This window comes from Phascolarctos cinereus, unplaced genomic scaffold (assembly GCF_003287225.1).
Source record: "Phascolarctos cinereus isolate Bilbo 61053 unplaced genomic scaffold, phaCin_HiC Scaffold_5;HRSCAF=322, whole genome shotgun sequence".
Classification (NCBI taxonomy): domain Eukaryota; kingdom Metazoa; phylum Chordata; class Mammalia; order Diprotodontia; family Phascolarctidae; genus Phascolarctos; species Phascolarctos cinereus.
In genome coordinates, this window is record NW_027555958.1 from 106,035,172 (window position 1) to 106,056,786 (window position 21,615).

A 21,615-nucleotide genomic window follows, 5' to 3' on the forward strand; every position below is an offset into this window, starting at 1 on the left:
TCATTTGTTATGTGGCCATCGATACTGATGTTCTCAGGGTTTATCTTACATTCATTTTCTCCAAGCACTGTTAGGTGTTGACAGTTTTAACCCCTTCACTTCCTCCATGATCCCTGTAAAACTGAGGGAAAGGCACAGATGACATTCTGCTGCCTAGCATGCTTGAAATGAGTGCTAAAACTCCCTGGACAGTTCAAAAATGGAGCAAAGGGAAGAGAAAGGAAAAAGATCAGAGGAGAAAATAAGACTGTTTTATACAATAATGGGACTATTAGTAGGACAGACAAATTTGGGCGAGATTAATACTATTAAAGTAAAGAAAGTAAAGGATTAATTGAAAAAAAATATGTAAAAGGCAAATTGCCAGTATTCTCCTGCCCCAAATTTGGTCTAATAATGATAGATTCAAATATATTTTCAAAATACCTTCTGTAAACATAAGTTATTTTTTAAAATCCTTTAAAAAAAACACGACCTGCATATTTCTCTAGGGTGTTACAATTTGTTTCTGTACATGCCATTTACAACATAGCTCAAATAGCCACCTACTGATGGCAATATGTTAACTAATATGTAGTTATTAATTGGTTTGGGTAATATGCACATCAGCTCATTACACCTAAATGGACAGATGTTATTACTATACATGCCCAATATGTTTCCTTCTCCAAAGTAGCTGGTGTTTTTCATACTTATTTTATTTGACAAATGATAAGCAGTGCTGTATAATAGACAGAGGGCCAGCCTTGGAGTCAAAATGACCTGGGTTCAAGTCCCACCTGTGACAGATGCTGGCTGTGTGACAATCCGCAAGTCACATGACCTCACTGAGACTCAGTTTCCTCATCTATAAAATGGAGATGATACTCATAGTACTTACCTCACAGGGGATGAAGAGGATCAAATGAGATATTTTCAAAAACACTTTGAAAATTCTAAATTACCATGTGTTTTCAAGTCAATTATCAAGTCAACAAGCATTTGTTATGTGTTTACTATGTGCCAGGCACTATGCTATGCACTGGGCATACAAAGAAAGGGAAAAATAGTGCCTGCTCTCAAGGAGTTCACATTCTAATGTTTTCATTACTTTTAAAATTAAAAATGTTGAACGTGCAGCTCCTCCACCCTGGTAAATGGATATGACAAGCTACTGGGATAATCTTGCATTCAAATATTTCCTACAATAAATTATGAAGAAAAAGGAGGGAAGGAGGCAGCTAGGTGGTGCAGTGGATAGAGCACCAATCCTCAAGTCAGGAGGACCTGAGTTCAAATCCAGACTCAGACCCAACACTTGACACTTACTAGCTGTGTGACCCTGGGCAAGTCACTTAACCCCAATTGCCTAAAAGCAAAAAAAAAAAAAAAGGAGGGAAAAAACCTCTTTCTTTTACTTTACTAACCCTAGGAGTGTGGCCATAGTAGAAGATAGAAAGCAAAAGGAATACAGTCATAATAACCAAAAGAAAGTTTAAAATGTTATTTATTATAAATGTTTTCTGTAAATATATGAATTGAAGGGCAGGCTACCAAAGAATCCAGTTCATTATATGAACCAAGACTATTCATTCTCCCAAAGACAGAACAAATGGAAACTGTCTGTAGCTACAGCATGGGGGATTTTAGTAAATTAGGAAGAAGGATATTGAAAAAGTATAAGAATAAGTCACCAAGAAAGGATGGTAAGTCTTGAGAATAGTTTTTAGAGACAGCAGAGATTTTTTTAAGAAGCCAGATTTTTGTTTTAGTCCCACCCAAAGACTGAAGAATGGGGGAAAAATAGACAGGATTTAGAGCTGGAAGGAACCTTCAGAGGTCACCCAATCCAACTCCTTCACTTTACTGATGAGGAAATTCAGGACCAGAGAGATCAAGGTTCTTGGCCAAGGTCGTTCAGATAAGAAGTAACAAAGTAGGGATTTGAACCCAGGGCCTCCCTCTCCAAATTCAGGGCTTTTAATGCCATGCTGATAACCAGTTACCTGCACCTGTAAATCAGAGAAAGAAAATACTTCCCATTATGTAAGTGAACTAAACATACCCTCCAAATTATGCTTGTCTAAAGACTTTCAATTATAGAATTATTTCATAACCTAGGCAACAAAGTAATAGTCATGTGTGGTTTTACACCTTGTGGTTTAACCCCCAAAAAATCATACTCATTAAAGCTGGCACAGTAGATAAAGCATATGACTTGAAATCAGGAAGAATTAAGTGTAAATACAGAGGCTATATGATGCTGGAGAAGTCACTGAGACTCTCTGGGTCTCAGTTTCTTCATCTGTAAAATGGCAGAGTTGGACCTGCTGCCTTCTAAAGAACCTTTAGTTCCAAATCAATGACTCTATGAAACAATCTTACAAAATTCTTTAGCATATTGGGGGAAAGAGTGTTGCTGGGATGGATAGTATTAAATGGGGAAGATGAGATGTACACAAGGCTAGGGAGATATATTGCCATATTATATATATATATATATATATGTATATATATATATATATACATATATATATATATATATATAAAAAACCAATATCACTACGTTTCTGAGAGTTTAAAGATTTGATGGTAGACTCAAAATCTTGGAGCAATAACTGGCCAATTGGACCTTGCTTCATGATCACAGAAAAATATTTGTGATTTAATCTCCTTTTGTAAATGCTCTGCTTGCATTCCAGTGGCAGATACAGAATGTGAAATCCTAAAGCTGTCTTGATGGATTCTGTACTGCAGACAGAATAGAAATGAACCCTTTTGATTCTGACAGCCTTTAGGGGATAACTCCTGAAAATTGCTAAAAGCAGAAAATCATGTGCTGCAGGGAACATCCTAATTTCAGAAAGCTGCCTCTCCCACCAGAAATTTACATACTTCATTTCACATCCCCCCCAAAAAAAATTACCTACAATTCTCCAACAAAGAAAATAAAGCTCTTTCTTCACTCAGCCAAGAAAAATAATAATTTGTTCAGAAGTGTTTATATTCTTCTTCCTCAGCTACACGATTAGGCTGGCTTAAAAACCATGGAAGTAATTAACTTAAGTCTGGACCTTCCTCAAATCGCATGAAATTCAACTGCTGGAACATTAAATACAGGCTTGGATTTTTATTTTTAAATATTCCTAGAGTTAATATATTCATGCATGCATACACAAATTCAATTGAGTAAGAAATTAACACCAGTAGCTTATAAACTGCATTGGGCACAATTCCTATCTCTCCATGTCCAGGAAAACAGCATTTGACTTTCACTACCCAGAGCCAATCTATTTTCTCCTACTGCTTACTTTTGTTTTATTTTGTTTTTGTTTTTGTTTTTGTTTTTGGAGGGAGAGGTGGGTGAGAGGTCTATGGAAAAACCAAAACTCAATACTAGTGTGGGAAAAAGGGCATGTTTCTCCTCCCCCTGACCTCAGGCACACAGCAGAACACAATGCCCTTCACAGGGATGCTTCGGTGTGGCTGGACAACATACAACTGCCACACAGATTACAAGTCGGGACTGCCTCCTTTTATTCCACCCAGACTGCTGGCTTTCCCTGTTCTAGAAGTCAAACCAACCTCTATAAGCTGCCCAGCTATGAACTCATAGCTACTTGGCTTAGATCACATATGAACTCCATTCTTGTGTTGGGCTCAAAGCTTTCCAAGGCTTCATTTTCTTAGTTGGTAAGAAAAATGACATTGGTTCTAATATGCATACACACACACACACACACACACACACACACACACACACACACACACTTGGTAAATTATTAGTCTATGCCAAAAAATGCAAGTTGGTAGATGAGAAAAATAAAAAAATTGAAAAAAATCAACTGATAAATAACCTTCACTGGTATATTTTTATAGTACTTTAAGGTATATGAACACTTTACATACATGGTTAACACATTCTATCTTTTCCATAAAATTGTATGGCAGGTACTATAGGTATTATCTCCATTTTACAGATAATGAAATTGATGCTCAGTGAGGGAAAATTATTTGCCTAGATCACTTGAAATTGTGTCCAATGTGACTACATCTAATGTTCTTTCTACACCACCACACAGCTTTTATGCTTAAAATGAGATACTAGATTTATTTCTTCAAGCTGCTTTCCAGAAACTCCTATTCTTCACTTTGATCTTCAAGTACTTCTTTTGAAGTAAGAATCCCCTCCCAATGCAAGGCTAAATTGGAATTTAGGGGCCAAATATTTTTAGTGTATATCCGGCTATGGAGATGATCTTGTTCTAAAGGACATGTGTCAGTTGCAAATGAAGATTTAATTATACTTCCAAAGCCTTTGCTTACTTTGAGAGGAAAAAGAAAGAAAACCTGACCACATAATCATCCATCTCTTCGTTTGTTGTTGTTTAGTCATTTTTCATTTGTGTCCACCTCTTCACCACCCCTTGTGGGGTGCTCTTGGCAAAGATACTGGAACAATTTACCATTTCTTTCTGCAGCTCATTTTACAGATGGGGAAACTAAGGCAAACAGGGTTAAGTGACTTGCCAAGGGTCATATGCTAATGTGACCCTTTCCATCAAGAGTAGCCTGTGGACTTAATGAACAGAGATGTCCATCTTTCTCTTTAAAGTATTCTCTTCTGATTGGATGACACAAAAGACACTCAAAGTTGACTTGACCCAGGCTAGATTCTATTTCCTTTACTCACAGACAGGGTGCATAATAAAAATTTGCAGAGTTTGTAAAGTTATGGTTTGCAAAACATCTTACAAATATATTCTTTTATCCTTACAACAACCCTGAGAAGTAGGTCTTTTTTTAATCCCCATTTGACAGACGAGGAAACAGATTTAAGAGAGGTTAAGCGATTTGCCCAGACTCATGCAGCAAAGGAAGTATCTGAGGTCACCCTGAATCCAAGTACAAAGCTCTATCCATCCTGCCATCTAGCTGCTAACACCAAGACTCTGTGACAAAGAGATGCTAAGTACTCCCTATTTTTTGTAAATATTCAATATAAAAAATATTTACATGGGGACTACTAGCAGGAAGATTAATTCACCTTCCTTTTAACTGTCAGCTTTTTGAGTATAGGGACCATGCAGCTATTCCTCTTTCTGACCCTCTGTATCTTGCTGCTGCTCAGTCGTTCAGGTGGGTCCAACTCTTTGTGACCCTGTGGACCATACTGGCCATGGGATTTTCTTGGCCAGAATACTGGGATGGTTTGCCATTTCCTGCTCCAGTGAATTGAGTTAAACCAAGCTTAAGTGAGCTAGTGTCTTACTATAGTAATAATAATGGCTGACATTTGTATAGTGCTTTAAGGCTCATAAATCCCTTTGTAGGCATTAGCTCCTTTGATTCTTACCACGACCCAGCGAGGTAGGTGCTATTAGGAGGCACTCATATATATGACTGATTCATTCTAATTTTAATAATATTTACATAAACATTATCTCTTCAAATCTCAATTTAAGCTGTAGAATGGGAATGAGACAGACTTTCGCGACGCACTTCATAGGGCTTTTGTGAGGCAAGTCCTGCACAGTGCGTAGATCACTATGGAGAGCTGAGCCAATATGCCTAATAAGTGTCCAATGAACACTTAATTGAATTAGTGGGTGCCCATATTTCTATCTGGGAATGTTTACAAGGAAGGATTTCCTGGGAACAACAGCTCATATTAAGAATTTGGGGGGGACCTAAATAAAATTTTGCCTAATAATATATTTTGTTTTGTGTCCTTCTGTTTAAAAAAAAATTCAAGTCTTGTTAAAAATTTCAGCCACTTCTATTTAAGTATCCCATCTGTCCTCATTCATGGCATGCCCTTAGTAAGTACCGATTTACTACATCTGTCACTGGAACTTAAAAATTAAAGGCACTGTAATAAATGGCACTGATTTTCAACACCTTGTTTCTCTACCCATGTGGCTTCTAATCTTCACTCATCACTTATCTTGTAGTGTTTCCACCTTTGGAAGATATACTGGTGATGCTTTAACTAGGATTATAGAAGGTTCCCACCTGTTCACTAGTCATGAAACTCTCTACAATGAACAAACAAAATTTAAGAATATTTGTTAATAGGATCTTAAGGGTTTTGTCAACAAAATGCATGCTAGAAATTCCTTAAATTTTGTAAATATTTTATCTTTTGTTACCCAGAGCTTTAAGATTATCTTCCCCCACATATAATGAACCAAATTCTCCTAGTCATAAGCTTCTCCTTTGACTGTGATTTGAAAGTTATATACCTTACTCTAGGGTAACCTTTCCTAATTTTTCTTTCAATCTTTATTTAGTATTTAAAGATTTTTGTAAACTGTACATTAGCAGTGCAGAAAAAAATTCAGTTAAAACATGTTTTTATAACTAATCAAAACTGGAACTTAATATAAACATAGAAATATGGTTGCATATAAATAGAGGTACACAAATACCCTGTGCTATCCATTCCTATAGATATATAAATATAAACATACTGCACGAAGTATAGTACTATTTATATGAGGCCATAGAAATAAGCTATTAAAAAAAATACTTGCCTGTGTTTTTTTCCCTCCACTCAGGCTGTCTGCAATACCTACAAAGTCCTTCAACCAGCTATGGTCCCATTTGTCTATTGAATTCCTGCCCATCGATAAAGCCCTGCTTAAAAGACAACCCTTCCAAGAATTTTTCTTCCCTGATCCTCTCTGCTAGTCGTAACTTTGCTCCCCCACCCACAGATCTCAGAAAGCACTTTATCTTATAACTCTCAAATGCACTTATGATATATTATATTATATATTATAGTTGTCTGCCTATTGCAGACAGAGTTATCTGCTCTGAGAGAGCAGAAAGCATATCCTATTGTCCCTGTAGGTGTTTAATGAACGTTTGTGGAATGAATTAACATAGGTGTACTTGGTTTCAATACTATGCAATGTACCCCACCCTCAACCCCACTAGCTACAACTAAATTTGATGTCAAAGGAGTTATGTCCCTTCTCTAAGTTCCTCCAAGGCAGGAATTACGTATCGTTTCTGCTGTATACCCCAGATATAATCCTTTTCACATAGCAGGTGCTCTATAACTGTTGTTTTTCAAAACCACATAGTTTTAGAGAATCTGCATCTTTATCCAGGCTTTACTCTAGACTCTACAATAACCCAGAAACCTTTCATTCTGGAAGTCCACTTCAGCCCTGGAATTCACACACTGGAAGTTCCGTCTCTGATTGGATGGCTCCTCCTAGAACCTCCATGTAAGGAGGGCGTCCAAAGCTGCTATAGCGTTATTCCTCTCCAGGCTCTATTCTGGACTTTCCCTGCTATGCTGTTCCATTCCTTGGTATTCACCCCTCTCCACTACCCTTTCTGCTTTGTTTTATGCGTTGTCTTCCTACATCAGAATGTAAGCTCTCTGAGGAGTTCTCTTTCTTATATTTTTATTCCCAGCATAATACCTGGCACATAGTAGGGCTTTAATAAATGCTTCCTGAGTGACTGTGCACTGGGAGAGGAATTCAAAAATTCTAACAACTGCTTAGTTGTTACCAACTGACTAATGTCAATTTATAAACAAAGTGCTTTCTAAATTCTATACTGCTAGGTAAGTATATTTATTTAGTGCTCTACAATTGTCGAAACACTTTCCTCACAATGATTTTGTGAAGTAGTTGGTATTCTCATAGAAATGACAAAAGTGACATTCAGAAAGGTCAGATACCGAGTGTCCAGATGGGGCAAGGGTGTGTTGCTCTTGAATCTCACAAAGATTCCAGAGTTCCCCCAGTCATGTTCCTGTTTTTTCTGCTTTCCTCATCCAGATCAGACTTACCAGAACAATTCTTTCTTTTCCTTTTTTAAGGATTTGGTCTCCATATCTTGCCAGACTGGAAATACAATAACTCACAGCCCAATCTCAATACCGACAGGCATGGCTGCTTTAACCTGCTCCAGTTTTCCAAGTTGAGCTGGTTCACCCCTCCTTAGATAGCCTGGTGGCCCTCCACTTCTAGGAGTCCACCATATTGGTGCTAAACTTAGCAGGGACACCTAATCAGAGTTAGCCCTTATCTATAACTCTCAAATTCAAGTAATCCAGTATCTTTTCACATCCTCCAGTAACAGGGATTACAGGTTCACTATGCCCTTCATAAGCAGTTCTTAAGATATTTGTCTTAAGTGTAAAAAAGATTTACAAATGTAGACATTTTATTTGTAAGCAAAGGATTTTATAGAAACAGAACAATTAAACTGCACTAGAAATATGTTTTGAATAAGTAGATCATGAGAATGGAATAAGTATTATAATTTCCTGGTAGGTATTAGGGGGTGGGGGCTTCTTCAGGCCTGAAGTCTTCAAGGTTTTGAGAGAAATGATTATTAATAAACAATAATTTGGGGAGATCTAGAGTTCTCCTTTTCCTGATTTTCAAAAGAAAAAGTTCAGTTTCTTGAAGGACATTATTGATAATGAGATTTAATTAACTCTCCTCAATCTTGGTCAGACCCCATCCAACCTTACAAGGAATTTAATCTAAGCCCATTGTGTTCTACTCAGGTTTGGATGGGGATAAATTCTTTGATTAGATTGCCCCAAGGGGGGGGGGGTCTGGGTATAAGAGATAAGACTGTCTGTCTAAGGGTGTCTCTCTCTGCCCCTCATTTTAATCTAGTCCACCTCCCATTGTGCTAACCAGAGTTTATTGCCCTCCTCTTCCAAAAGACTATATAAGCAGTCTTGAATGTTTTTGGTTTAAGAGAGACAGCCAAATGACCACCCTTTTATTAACAACATGCTGGCTTTCTTAATAAAATGATTAAATTACTCAGAAACGATAGGAAGCAGTTTGTAGGTACACCTGTGTCATATGTGTATGCGGAAGGGGCAATTGACCATTTTTTCATAACCCTATCCTCCATCCTTGAAGGGTTGGTCGAATCGTGGCCTGGCCTAGGAAGAAACTGGCTAAGGAGGTTCTGTCCAACCCATACAAGCTCCAGGAGGTCTAATCCAGCCCAGTCCTAGACATCTGAAATTAGCAGATATGCATTTCCCCAAATTAATTGCAGCTCTGAAACAATGACCTAGAATACCAGGTGTCCCACAGTCTAAACCCATACCACCTGCTTGATTTGTCAGGGCAGAATTAGCCTCTTACAGGAATTAACAGGTCTGAATTTCTAGGCTAATAGCTGTTATTTTTGCTGCATTTCTACCACCTGGCTCACACAAAGGCAAATGTTTGCTTTGCTTTAGGCCTCCTGATACAATCACTGTGCAGTACATTCTAACCCAAAGGCAGACAGATATTTAAGCAGAGTCTCCAGAACGAGGCTTCAATAATGCTGCTATGACGTGCATGAAGTCTGTTCATCAAAGATGTCATTATTTTGAATAAAAGATGAATAATGTGTGCTTTAAGCACTTCATCTCTTCATTAACTCTCTTTTAAAAATTATCTATCATTGTGAAGTATTCCACAAAACATAATTACAAGAAGAATACAAATTTGACAGTTTTTAGAAGCCAAAATCTGATTACCAAGGAAGGCTAAACATGCTGACACCAAATTGGCTCATCCCTCTTCTCCCTCTCCCACAAATTTTTCCTAGTTGAGAGAAATCAAAAGTTGAGAGTCAGAGCTTCAACAGGAATCACTTCTTCAAGTAGGATTACAGAATAGTTAGTACAAGACCAATATCGAGTTATATTGCATGTGGCAACCAAGGAAGACTGAGCAATATTTCAAAGCCACTGGGTGGGGACAGTAGAAGGAGGGGGTAGGAAAGAAAATTTGTAAATAGCTGTAAATTAGTGTGCAAAAATGCTGCTACCAAAACGCCATTAATAGGGCACTTTGTCTTATTCTCCATAGATAAGTTTTGTTTTGTCAACTCCATTCCCTACTGCCTGCTTTCTGTACCTCCCACTATCTGCAAAGATACACAACTGAGACCAGGACATGGATGATCTCATGCAGATTTCAGAGGGAACTACAGCCCTAAAGTTAACAAAGATGACATTAATTTCCTGGAATGAATTCTGACCTGTGGAAACCCCCTCAAGCACAAACACAGATGCAAAAATGGGCCAGCTCTCTCTCTCCCTTCTCTTCTCCCTTCCCCCACCCTCTCCTCTCTCTCTTTCCTCCTCTCTTCCTGTCTCTCTTCTCCTCCTCTCTTTCCTCCTCTCTCTCTCCTCCACCTTTCTCTCTTCTCTCTTTTCTCTCTCTCTGCTCCTCTCTTTTCTCTCTCTCTCCTTCTCCCTCTTATCTCCACCTCTTCTCTCTTTTCTACCTCTTTCCTCCTCTCTTTTCCGTCTCTCTCCTCTCTCTCTCCTCCACTCTCACTCCTTCTCCCTCTCTCCTCCACCTCTTTCTCTCCTCCTTTCTCTTTTCTCTCTCCTCCTCTTTTCTCTCTTTTCCTCTCTTCTCCTCTCTTTTCCCTCTCTCCCCTCCTCTCTTTTCTCCTCTCTCTTTTCTCTCTCTCTCCTCCTCTCTTCTCCCTCTCTCTCCTCCTGTCTTTTCTCCTCTCTCTTTTCTCTCTCTCTCCTCCTCTCTTCTCCCTCTCTCTCCTCCTCTCTCTCTCCTTCTCTCTCCTCCTCCACTCTCTCTCACTCCTTCTCCCTCTCTCCTCCACCTCTCTCTCTCTTCCTCTCTTTTCTCTCTCCTCCTCTACTTTCTCTCACTCCTTCTCCCTCTCTCCTCCACCTCTCTCTCTCCTCCTCTCTTTTCTCTCTCTCCTCCTCTCTCTTTTCTCTCTCTCTCCTCCTCTCTTTTCTCTCTCTCTCCTTCTCCTCCTTTCTCTCTCTCTCCTCCTCCTTTCTCTCTCTCCTCTCCCCAAGTGATATTCAAAATGCCCAAGATAAGAAGATGCTTTTGTACCTCTTAACTGCTTTTTTTCCCCATTTCACATCCTCAACAAAGTCCCAAAGCACCAACATATCAGAATCACCTAATACCTCAGTTAGGAGGAACCTCCAAGGCCTTTTACAACAAACATGAGGCAGCTAGGTGATGTGGTGCATAGAGTCCTGCTCTTGCAGAACAAAACATGAGTTCACATCCTGCCTCAGACTTACTTGGGAAAATTGACCTTGGGAAAATTGTTTCATCTCCCTCAGACTCAGTTTTCTCATCTGTAAAATGGGGATGAAATAACATATACCTCCCAGGGTTTTTGTGTGGATCAAATGAGATTCCATACATAAAGTGCTTTGCAAACCTTAAGTAGCTACATAAATGCTAGTTATAATTATTAACAAGGAGGTCAACCAGCTGTAGCTTCAAGATCTCTAGTGAGGTGGGTCTTCTATATCCCCATGTAGTCCATTCCATTTCTGGACAAAGTTTTTCCTTACCTTCAACCAAAAGAGACCTCTTTGTTACTTCCCAAGCTCTATTCCTATTTCAGATCTTTGAGACCAAACCAAACAAGAAATGTACTGCGTCATTAGAATTGTGACTAACATTTAAAAAGCAGCATGTTAATTGGCAGTAGTCAAAAGAAGGAAGAGGTGGCAAAAATAAAGATTGTTTCTTTGACTTGTTCTCACTTCACTTTCAACTTTCCTTACACTGCATTAAAATGGCACTTTAAAGGTTGGGGGAGGAAGAGGCAGAGTGTTTTTAATCCCACAACATCAGGTGTAAAACTATGTTATTTAAAAGACTAAATTCCAAGATAAATAAAGACATTATGCTGATTTCTGACTATAGTCATCTAAAATTAGATATATCTTCCACTTTAACAGTTAGGTTTGAAAATACCTTAGTTTAAAGTCACACCTGCTATAATTGCACAGTTATTTCATGAACAACTAAAATATATCACTAAGTCCCAAGAGAATTACTGATTTCAGAATGGAATGTAGAATCAGGAGTCAGAAGACCTAGGTTTTAATATTAACTCTCCATTCCACTTAATCTTTTACTCATCTATCAAATCGATATTTCTAAAATGAAAGTCTAACTATATAATACCTCCCCCCAATTCAATAAAGTCTAGTAGCTCACTATTATCAAATGTAAAATCCTCCAGTTAGTTTTTGCAGTTCTTTATAAGGTGACACCTTTTTGCTTTTCAGTCTTCCAATACCTTACTCCTCTCCATGTATACTGAGATCCAGTGATATCAACTTGGAACACACCCCCTTAAATCCCAACTATGAGCATTTTCATTGGCTCTCCCCCATGACTGGAACTCTTTCCATCCTCAGCTCTATCTTCCTTCAAATTTTACCTAAAGTCCTAGCATTTACAAGAAGTCTTTCCCAGATCCCCTTAATCTTAGTGCTATATCTTGTATTTACTTTGTTTTGGCTATTTGCATTTTGTCTCCCTGACTAGATAGGAGTTCCTCATGAGCTCCATGACAGCAGGAACTGCATTGTTTTGTTTTGTTGCATTTCTTTGTGCTCTCCTAATGAATCACATGGAGCCTGGCACATAATATGTACTTAATAAATGCTTGATGACTTGACAACATAATAGACTTGTATGTTTCACTAGCTAGTCAAGGGTGGTCTAGAACACTAGATTTGGAGTCAGTCAGTCAACAAGCTTTTATTAAGCACTTACCTTGTCTAGGTACTGTGCTAATGTGATTGTACAGTGCCAAAATGTTGAGGACAGCCATGTCCACAGTCAGTGGCAAAGTAGCTTTTCTCCAAAATCACTATAAATGCACTATATGGTCTCTCAAGTAGTTGGGCTGCTTTTGCAATAGGATGGCTATATCGATCTATCTTCATGGATCTAGAACTGGAAGAAATCTTTGAGATCATCTAGACTAGTCCTTTAATTATGCATGCAAAGAAGCCAAGATCCAGAAGTTAACTGCCCAAGGTGACAAAAGTAGTAGAAAGCAATAAATTCTGGATTCAAACTCAGGTCCTAGAATTCAAATTCAACTTTCTTTCTACTTCACCAAGCTGCCTTGTGGATTTCTAAATGGCCAAAATCACACATGACCACTAGACTACATTTTCCAAATTCTGTATAATTCATGCGTTCATTTGAAAGGAAAGCAAGGAGTGGGGGCAAGCAAAATTTAGAAAGACACCATTGGTATATCCAAATTATATCCATTTCAAGGTTCAACTCCAGTGCCACTTCCCACCATAGTCTATCCTGATAGCAACATAGATAGATAGATAGATAGATAGATAGATAGATAGATAGATAGATAGATAGATAGATAGACAGACAGACAGATAGATAGATAGATAGATAGACAGACAGACAGACAGACAGACAGACAGACAGAGAGACAGAGAGACAGATAGACAGATAGACAGATAGACAGATAGACAGATAGACAGATAGACAGATAGATAGATAGATAGATAGATAGATAGATAGATAGATAGATAGATACACACATATACATATGTGTATATATAGATAACATATATTTACATATATGTATGTATAAATTTGTAATTGTGGATCTCTGTATTGTTGCTTGCACTCTTTAGAGTATATGCTGTTTGAGGACAGGGATTGTTTTCATTTCATCTTTGTATCCCCAGTGACTGGCATAGAGTAGATGCTTAATAAATGCTCTTGTTGAATGAACAAATAGTGGGGAGAAAAATCAAAGGAATGATCTAAGGATGTTTTCCAATGACTCTGGATCTTCTGAAAGGCAATGTATATCTGCTGCGCAGTATTCAGGAATTTAAATACTCATACTCCTCTATATAAAAGATTTCTTCAAAATGTGAGAATAAATCAATTTTTAAAATATTATAATTGCAATACATTGTGTTACCTTAAAAGGGGATCTGCATCTGATAGCAATATGTTTGACTATAACCTAAAATAACTGATTTATGTTTTACGGGAGACTATGAGACAATTTAAAATAGCTGGGTTAACCTCCCACTGATAAGATCAAATCAAATTAAGAATTTTGGCAATTATTACTAAGGGCAGACACGAGATATTCTAAGACAGTCCAAGTTAACATCCTGCTGACTAGACATGATCCAATTTATTTTGTGTACATAAAACACTGCAATCTGAAAATAGTTTCAAGGCAAAGAATCATTTGTTTTTCTATAATCCATAATAGGCAAACTTTCAAGGACACATTCCTATTAAAGTTGTAGGCATTTAGGATATATAAAAAAACATGGTATGAGTAGGGTAAAAGGAAATGGGAAAAATTCAATGGAAAGTGCACTGAATTAGGAGTCAGGAAACCTGAGTGGGACACTCACTATCTTTGTGAGTTCAGTCAAGTGACAACCTAGCTTACCTTCATCTTCCAAATGAATGGGGCTGAACTAGAAGATGTCTAAGGATTTCTTCTGGCTCTGAGCAGCAAAACTTCATTTCTATGCCTTCTCCATACTATAAAAAAAAGGAACCTCTGGCCTTTGACTTAAATTCAACGGGACTCACAGAGGAAACATCAATAAAAATATTTTCTATTTCTCTTGTGCTTTAGAGTTTTCAAGACTGAAAATTTTCCCAAAATGTTTTCATATATTAACTCTCTTGATTCTCACAAGAACCCTGCAGTGCCTTGCCTGAGATCACAAAGCTAGCTTATTCCGTAGTCCAGGCTAAAACCCAGATATCCTGATTTCTAATACTATATTTTTTCCATCATATCATATGTATTCAACAAAAATCACAAAATCCAAAATCACACCACATCTAAAATTTTCAGTACCAATGTCCTATACAGACATAGGATAGGGGATGTCATCCTGTCAAAGTTTGTTAAATAAATGTCTTGGAAGTACATTTTATATGATTTATTGAATTGATAAATGATATTGTAAGGTCCTTGTTCTTAATTTTAAATGCAAATGAGTCCAACATCTTATATTACCTCTCGAATTGTCATTGCTTTTTTTTTTTAACTTATGGGGAGCATCACCCATAGATCAACACAGAGGCATTATTAATGAGACCAAATCTCAAATTGTATAGTAAACATCCAGAAAAAGAGAAGAAAAAAAAGAAAGAAAGCACCACCACCAAAAAACTGAGAGTTCTGCTATTCCAATATTTATACTAGAATGGCTCTGGCTTATTTCAAAACATAATGCAGTCCAATAGATCCTAGAATTCCACCTCTATATGTGTAGCATTAAATCATTCCATTTTGCTAAGTTTTAATTTTTTTCTTCATAATGCCTATGTTTGTTGATCTAATATACTACAGAGTATTTAAAAGAGCAATGGATTTGGAATCAAAACTTAAGTTCTAATTTTACTTTTGACATTTACTATCTTGGGCAAGTCACAATTGTCTCTGGTTTTCATCTTTAAAATGGGAACAGTAATGGCTGCATGACAATTTCACAGGATTATTATGATGATGAAATGACATAATTTATTAAGGAGTATTTTGAACTCCAAGAAGCTATAAATATGAAGGCGACTATATCAAATACCTTCTTCTTACCACCCTCTTTACCACCCAAAAAAAAAAAGAGGCCCATATGTGAGATCCTTTGAAACTGCTGTAAACTCTGTCCACCCAGAATATAAACACTCCAATAATTTGTTTAGAGTGGGGAAGTCCCCACAGCAAAAGACAAAGTATTTGCATAGATCTTCTCAAAACTTAAAAAAGCAAACAGAAACCAGGAGTCAATAATAAACATGCTGAACTGGTTAATCCAATAAACTTTCTTTGACTTGAAATTTATCTCAGAAGGACCAAAGGGAAGACAAAGGGCTAATATGTATTTGTTAATGTACAAGATTATAATTAACCTAATGTCTGTTTCAAATTTACTATATCTATTAAAGAATAAATAATTTTACAGCCTTCTAATATGTAGCTCTTAAGCTTTAAATCACTGACCATAACTAATAAGCAGTTTAGTAGCAAGACTATGCTAAATACAGTCACAAACTGCAATTTCATTGAATGTAAATCATCATCATTTTTAATGCAAAGGCAACAGCAAATCTCTGTAATTACTGGGTGCATTTTGAATCACTTTTATTATTACTGCAGTAGCCCCATTAAAAATCCAAAACACTGAACTGCATGGGATATAAAACTGGAATTATGATACACTACAAGCTCTAATTGAAATCCATAAATTTTCTACTAGTATCCAAAATTATTTTGTTGCCAAGACTTTCAACTATTGAGAATTAACTTTGAAAGCATTTACTTTATCCTGCACAATAAGTCAGAGCATTTTGCCTTGGTAATGTGAGAAGTAAATTCATGAATAATATTCTATGAGTTGTTCATTTCTCACTTAGAAAATGACCCTAAAAATTCAATACAATAATTTTAGAATGAAAAGATGCCAAAAAAAAAAAAAAGACATATGGGGCAAGTATCAACTAGAACATGGTTTAAGCCACACCTTCTAATAACTAAAGTTAGAAAAAGCTGTACATAACCTGGTTGGTCTACAGCAGCAACATGAGTCTTCAAAATAATAAAGAGATTCTTGCTATATTGTGCAAGAAGACTTCAGGGCAACATTACTGTTGGCATGTACTTAGGTAAGTGAATTAACCAGTTCTGTACCTTTGATAAACATGGGGATAATCCACTAAGCCTGTTACAAGAATAACACCAGTTAATATAACTTACTACTATACCTTTAGTGGCTAGTGAATTAATAAATAACTTAAAAGAACTGTGAGTCTCCTTTAATGAACACTTTTGAATGTGTCATTTAAGTCAGGCTGTCCTCTTACACATCTCCTCCAAGCACGCTTCAATAGAATTCAGAACTACTGGGTGTATGAAAAGCCAATACCAGTATTTCTCTCAATCTGTCAACAGTATATATTGTAGAATTAGGGGATCAAAGAAGCCCATATGGTTAGATAATGTCCTTCATCGCTAAAGCATTTGCTACTTATATGGGGTGGGCTACATACCTCAGATTCTCACACCATTAGTGTTAGTCTTCTGTCAATACATTAGAATGACAACAGTTAAATTAAAGTTTGTAGATGGACTACAATTGTCTGATTTCTGGGATTTCTGTCTCCAGTTCTACTACTCCACTAATCAACTGAGCCCAGAAATTAGCAGGAGGAGTCAGGTTGGCTTGTAAGGAATACTCCCAAAACTGAAATGGGGAAAGGTGGAATATCACTACAAATATATGTGTGTGTGTGTGTGTGTGTGTGTGTGTGTGTGTGTAGAATCTCAATTTCAACTCTTTCACAAATTTCTTACAAGGCTCTAAGGTTTGAAATTTCTATTTTCCTTAACATTGCTTTATATAAGCCTTTTCCCAAAATAATTCTATTACTAATATGATGCTGTAGAATGATCTGTGGCTCTAGAAACAGGGAACTTGAGTTCAAATTCCACCTCTAACATTTACTGCCCATGCAACCTTAAGTAAATCACAACCTCCCTGGGTATTAGTTTCATCATCTATAAAATGAGTGGTTATAGTACATGGCCTCTGAGGTCACTTCCATCTATAGAACTATGATCACTTTGGGTATTTAGATGTTAATAGCTTAACAGACATGCATACCTTTCTCAGAGGAGAAAAGCTAAAGAATCTCAACTACATTACATTAAAAAGAATTTTCCCCATTTTCTCAAAAGTCATATTAGAAAGTTTATCAAGTGTTATATATTAATTATACTTTTTCCAAATCTGTACAAACTGTGAGTTTCATTTGTCATTCAAATCACAGAAACCTTCCAACCCCCCCCCCAAAAAAAATACTTTAATTACTACATCTATAAATTTCACTAAAACTTAGTTTAGGCAATTGTCTTAGCCATGTCATAGGAATTGGTATTTCCACAAACTCTAAAGTAACTTTAAAAGAAAAAAAGGGCTGAAAGCCCTCAATACTACACTGACTACATTACTTTGAGATGCAGATGAAGTCAATAGAAAGTACAAAAGGCTCCGGGAAAACCAAAGCAGATGAGCTTATTCAGAATTTTCCAAGAGTACTATCTCCTTGATGAAGAATCTTCTGAGAAGCATCCTGTGAAGTTATCTGTTATGAAGTGATGAAGCATCAAACCATTTGCTATATTTACATAGTATAAAGGGATCATTTATTTGCAGATATGATAGTCATAAATAAGATAAACATCTCATACTACTGGAGCAGTATATGAATTTCTATTCTCAAATATAAATACACTGGAGGTATTTCAGATTGGCACTTTCCCATGGTTACACAGCCAGTTCATATCAGAGACAGGATTTTAATTCTCTATACCAAGGTCAAGGAAAAAGGAGCATTCATTAATATTAAGGAATTGGGAAGGTCCCATAAGTTTGACCTCTCACTTGAACCTAGACAAAAAAATAACAATATACTGAGGAGCTATTAGGATTAATTAATTGAATTAATCACAGAATCAGACTTTCAGATAAGTGGACCTCAGGGATCATCTAGTCCCATCTATATCTGAGCAAGCATCCCTTCTCTGATATAGCCAACAAGTGGTCATTCATCCTTTGCTTGTCATCCTCCAGTGAGGGGGAACCTACTAGGTCCTGAGGATGGAGCCCAATTCTGCCTCTTTACAAATTCTACCCATTGTCTGTAGTTCTACAGTCTGGGGCCAAGCAGAAATGTCTAATCATAGACTTCCATGTTTTAGCCACAGTGAAAGTAAAAAGGAGGAGGGGGGAAGGGGTATCTTACGTTGTTCCAGGGAAGGAGATACGATACAGTGCCCTTCTCTTGTTTCACCAAACAGCTATTTAGAACACAGTAAATCACATTTGTGTGTCTCCCACTGTTGACAATTCTCTGCTCATTTGATGGCTTTTTAAACATCATATGTAAAAGGAAACAGGTCCAATTCCTAGGGACATGCCGGGTTATTTTACATGCCTTGCTTATTTTCAAGAGCCCAATGGCAGAGGCAAGAACACTGCTGCTCATTGAGAGAATCTCCAGGAAATCAATCCCAAGGAGCCTTATAAAAGAGTGAACTTGGAAAATAAGAACAAGTTAGCAGATGTAGAGGCACGTGGAGAGAAGAGACACGCAGTAAACGGGGGCTACAAAAGCAAAGGGAATGCTAGGAGGACTTGAAGACAGCAAATGGATGCTCCCCCTAAGTCTGTTCCTCCCCAACCTAAAGACCTTTAGGTTCCCCTGAAATGATGTCTGCAAGGAATTGTTTCAAGTCCTCTTGTCATTCTTGTTTGATTTTTACTGTATTCTCTCCAGTTTATCAATAGCCTTCCTAAAGTATGGCACCAAAAATCCATATTCCTGGTGTGGTTCTATCATGGTAGAATACAATGACATTATCACCTTCCTTGTTTTGGACAATCTGCCTTATGTTACCTAAATGTATCTATGATCCCTTCAGTTTGTTGTGTTGTACAACAGTGCAGATCCCATGCCATCCATGCCCGTTCATCTTGCCTCTTTTGTCTACATCCAAATGTAAGTTTGAAATAAATGATCCACCTGATATACTAGAAGCCTTCCTCACTTTCTTCTGATATTTCAAGTATACTAGTGGAACACTTTGGTTGTCTATGTGTCACTCCTCATTCTTGCTATGGAACCATTCCATATTCTCTTCCTATCATGCATTTCCTTGAAGGTACATTTTATTCCTCTTCTTTTTCAAACTTCCTCATTGGTTATATGTTACAGTTTGCTCGTACCTATCGTGTACCTCCATTACCTTTCTGTGTGACATTTATTTTCAATTCTTTGGCACTGCTGTATGTCATGTCTTATTACCATACGGGTAATATTTCCCTAAGAAACTAGGGTTGTCCAATATACTTTATCATTTCCCAAAAGCTATCCAATCTGCTTCCTCCCTACTGTTCAGCTCTGGATCCAACTTATGCAGTTGCATTGTCTATCCCAGACATACATACTGATAAACAAGCCCAAACATACAACATCACCTAAGACAACAGATATTCTTCATCCACTTGGTTTTACCTGTGTAGATGGTTATATTTCTTATTATATTATTTCATATGTATTCATTAACCTTCTTACTTGGTACCTTCATTCAATGAAGTATATAAAAATTATATGATGTATACCTAGACATTAATTGCAATTTTAAGTCAATTGTCAAAATTACTTTTAATTTAATCTTAAAATTGTCACTCAAAGTCAGTGACTCAACTTCTACCCCACCTGGCATCAACTTCAGTCACCACTTGCCTTCCTACAGTCAGAAAAGTATGCTGTAATAGCCTCTAATTGGAATCTATAACCCATAAAGGGATTCCTTCAACTCAATCCGTCCAATGCCAGCTAGATAAGGTCTGTGAAGAGCATGGTCAATTATTACATAGAAGCATCATTTTCTATTTTGAAAAAAAAAAAAGTTGGGTCCCCCACAGAGAACTTCCTTACCTTTGTTCAGGTTTTGAAGAGACTATTAGCAGCAGAGAGCTTAAAGGGTGTATGGGAAAACCGAGGCTAAAAGCAAGTTTTCTACATTCTAGTCCATGGACAGGAAATGAGAGATAGTACCTAAGAGAAGAGCATTAGTAAATAAAAGCATTACTTATGTTCTTCTAGTACTACTATTAATATCTGGCTAAATAAGGAATAATACCACAAAAGGCTTTCATAACATTAGGTCATGTCCAATGACCTCTTTCTTATATTCACTTCAAAAGAAATCATCTCTCTCTTCTCCTTTCCCCCATAGAATATTTAACATATTTTAGTTTGTACATCCAAAAACAGCAGTGTTGAGGCATACTAAAGGCATGTCATACTTCTTAAGAGAAATTTTGATATAGTGTATCTGTTCTAAAGATATTCCTGCCACACTGTTCTAATAAATGAACATCCTTGAAGGACACTGGAAGAAGACATGATTCACCACATCTTGTCAAGATAAGTATGTCAATATATAGTACCTAGAAGCACAGGCACATGTACCAACACAAATTACTGTGCTAAAAAGTAGTAACATATTTAATGTAAAAGATACACAGAAATAATAAAACTTAAGAGTTAATGGCATCACTCTAAACGATTTCACTTCATGATCTATGAATACTTACATTAGTCCTAAAAGAACAAATTATTTTTTGTTTGATCTGTTTGCAAAGAGAAATCAAGAAATAAAAGTGGGGGTTTTCCACATGACAAGAAGGAAGGATAGTCAACAGATAGCCCATGTGCTCCAATAGGATCCACACAATGTCAAGAGAATGAGAGAAGATCTTCGATCAATCATTGAATATTTATTAAGTCCCTACTCTGTGCCAAGCACCAGATGAAGCCCTGTAGAGAATTTATGCTAAGACATGAATATAGAACACACACAGTGAGAGAGAATGGGTGAATTGCTGTGTCATGGGAGTCACACTGAATGAAATAAAAAATCCTTCAAGGCATCAATGTTCAGGTTCAGGTCCAATCTCTAACCTGCACCTCCCGTTTCCTCACCTCTGTTTCACAGAATTCTCACTTGCTTCAAGATGCAGCTGAAAGATAATATGATGCTTTTCCTGATCCCCAAGCTACTAGTGCTCTAAGAGCCTCAAATTTATTCTGCATATATTTATGTACATGTCACCTCTCCCAATAAAATGCAAACTCTTTGTGCTTTTTTTTTGTTTGTTTTTTGTGGGGGGTTTTTTGCCTTTGTATCCTATTACCTGGTATAGTGCCTAACACACAATAAATGCTTAATAAATGGTTCTTGGTTGATTAATGACAAATA

At 37.1% G+C, this 21,615-nt stretch overlaps 1 protein-coding gene across 1 annotated transcript in view; it reads right to left on the minus strand.

Moving 5' to 3' along the window:
• SAMD5 (sterile alpha motif domain containing 5) overlaps window positions 1-21,615 on the minus strand; it is a 39,190-nt gene that overhangs the window by 7,006 nt on the left and 10,569 nt on the right. The window lies entirely within an intron of this gene.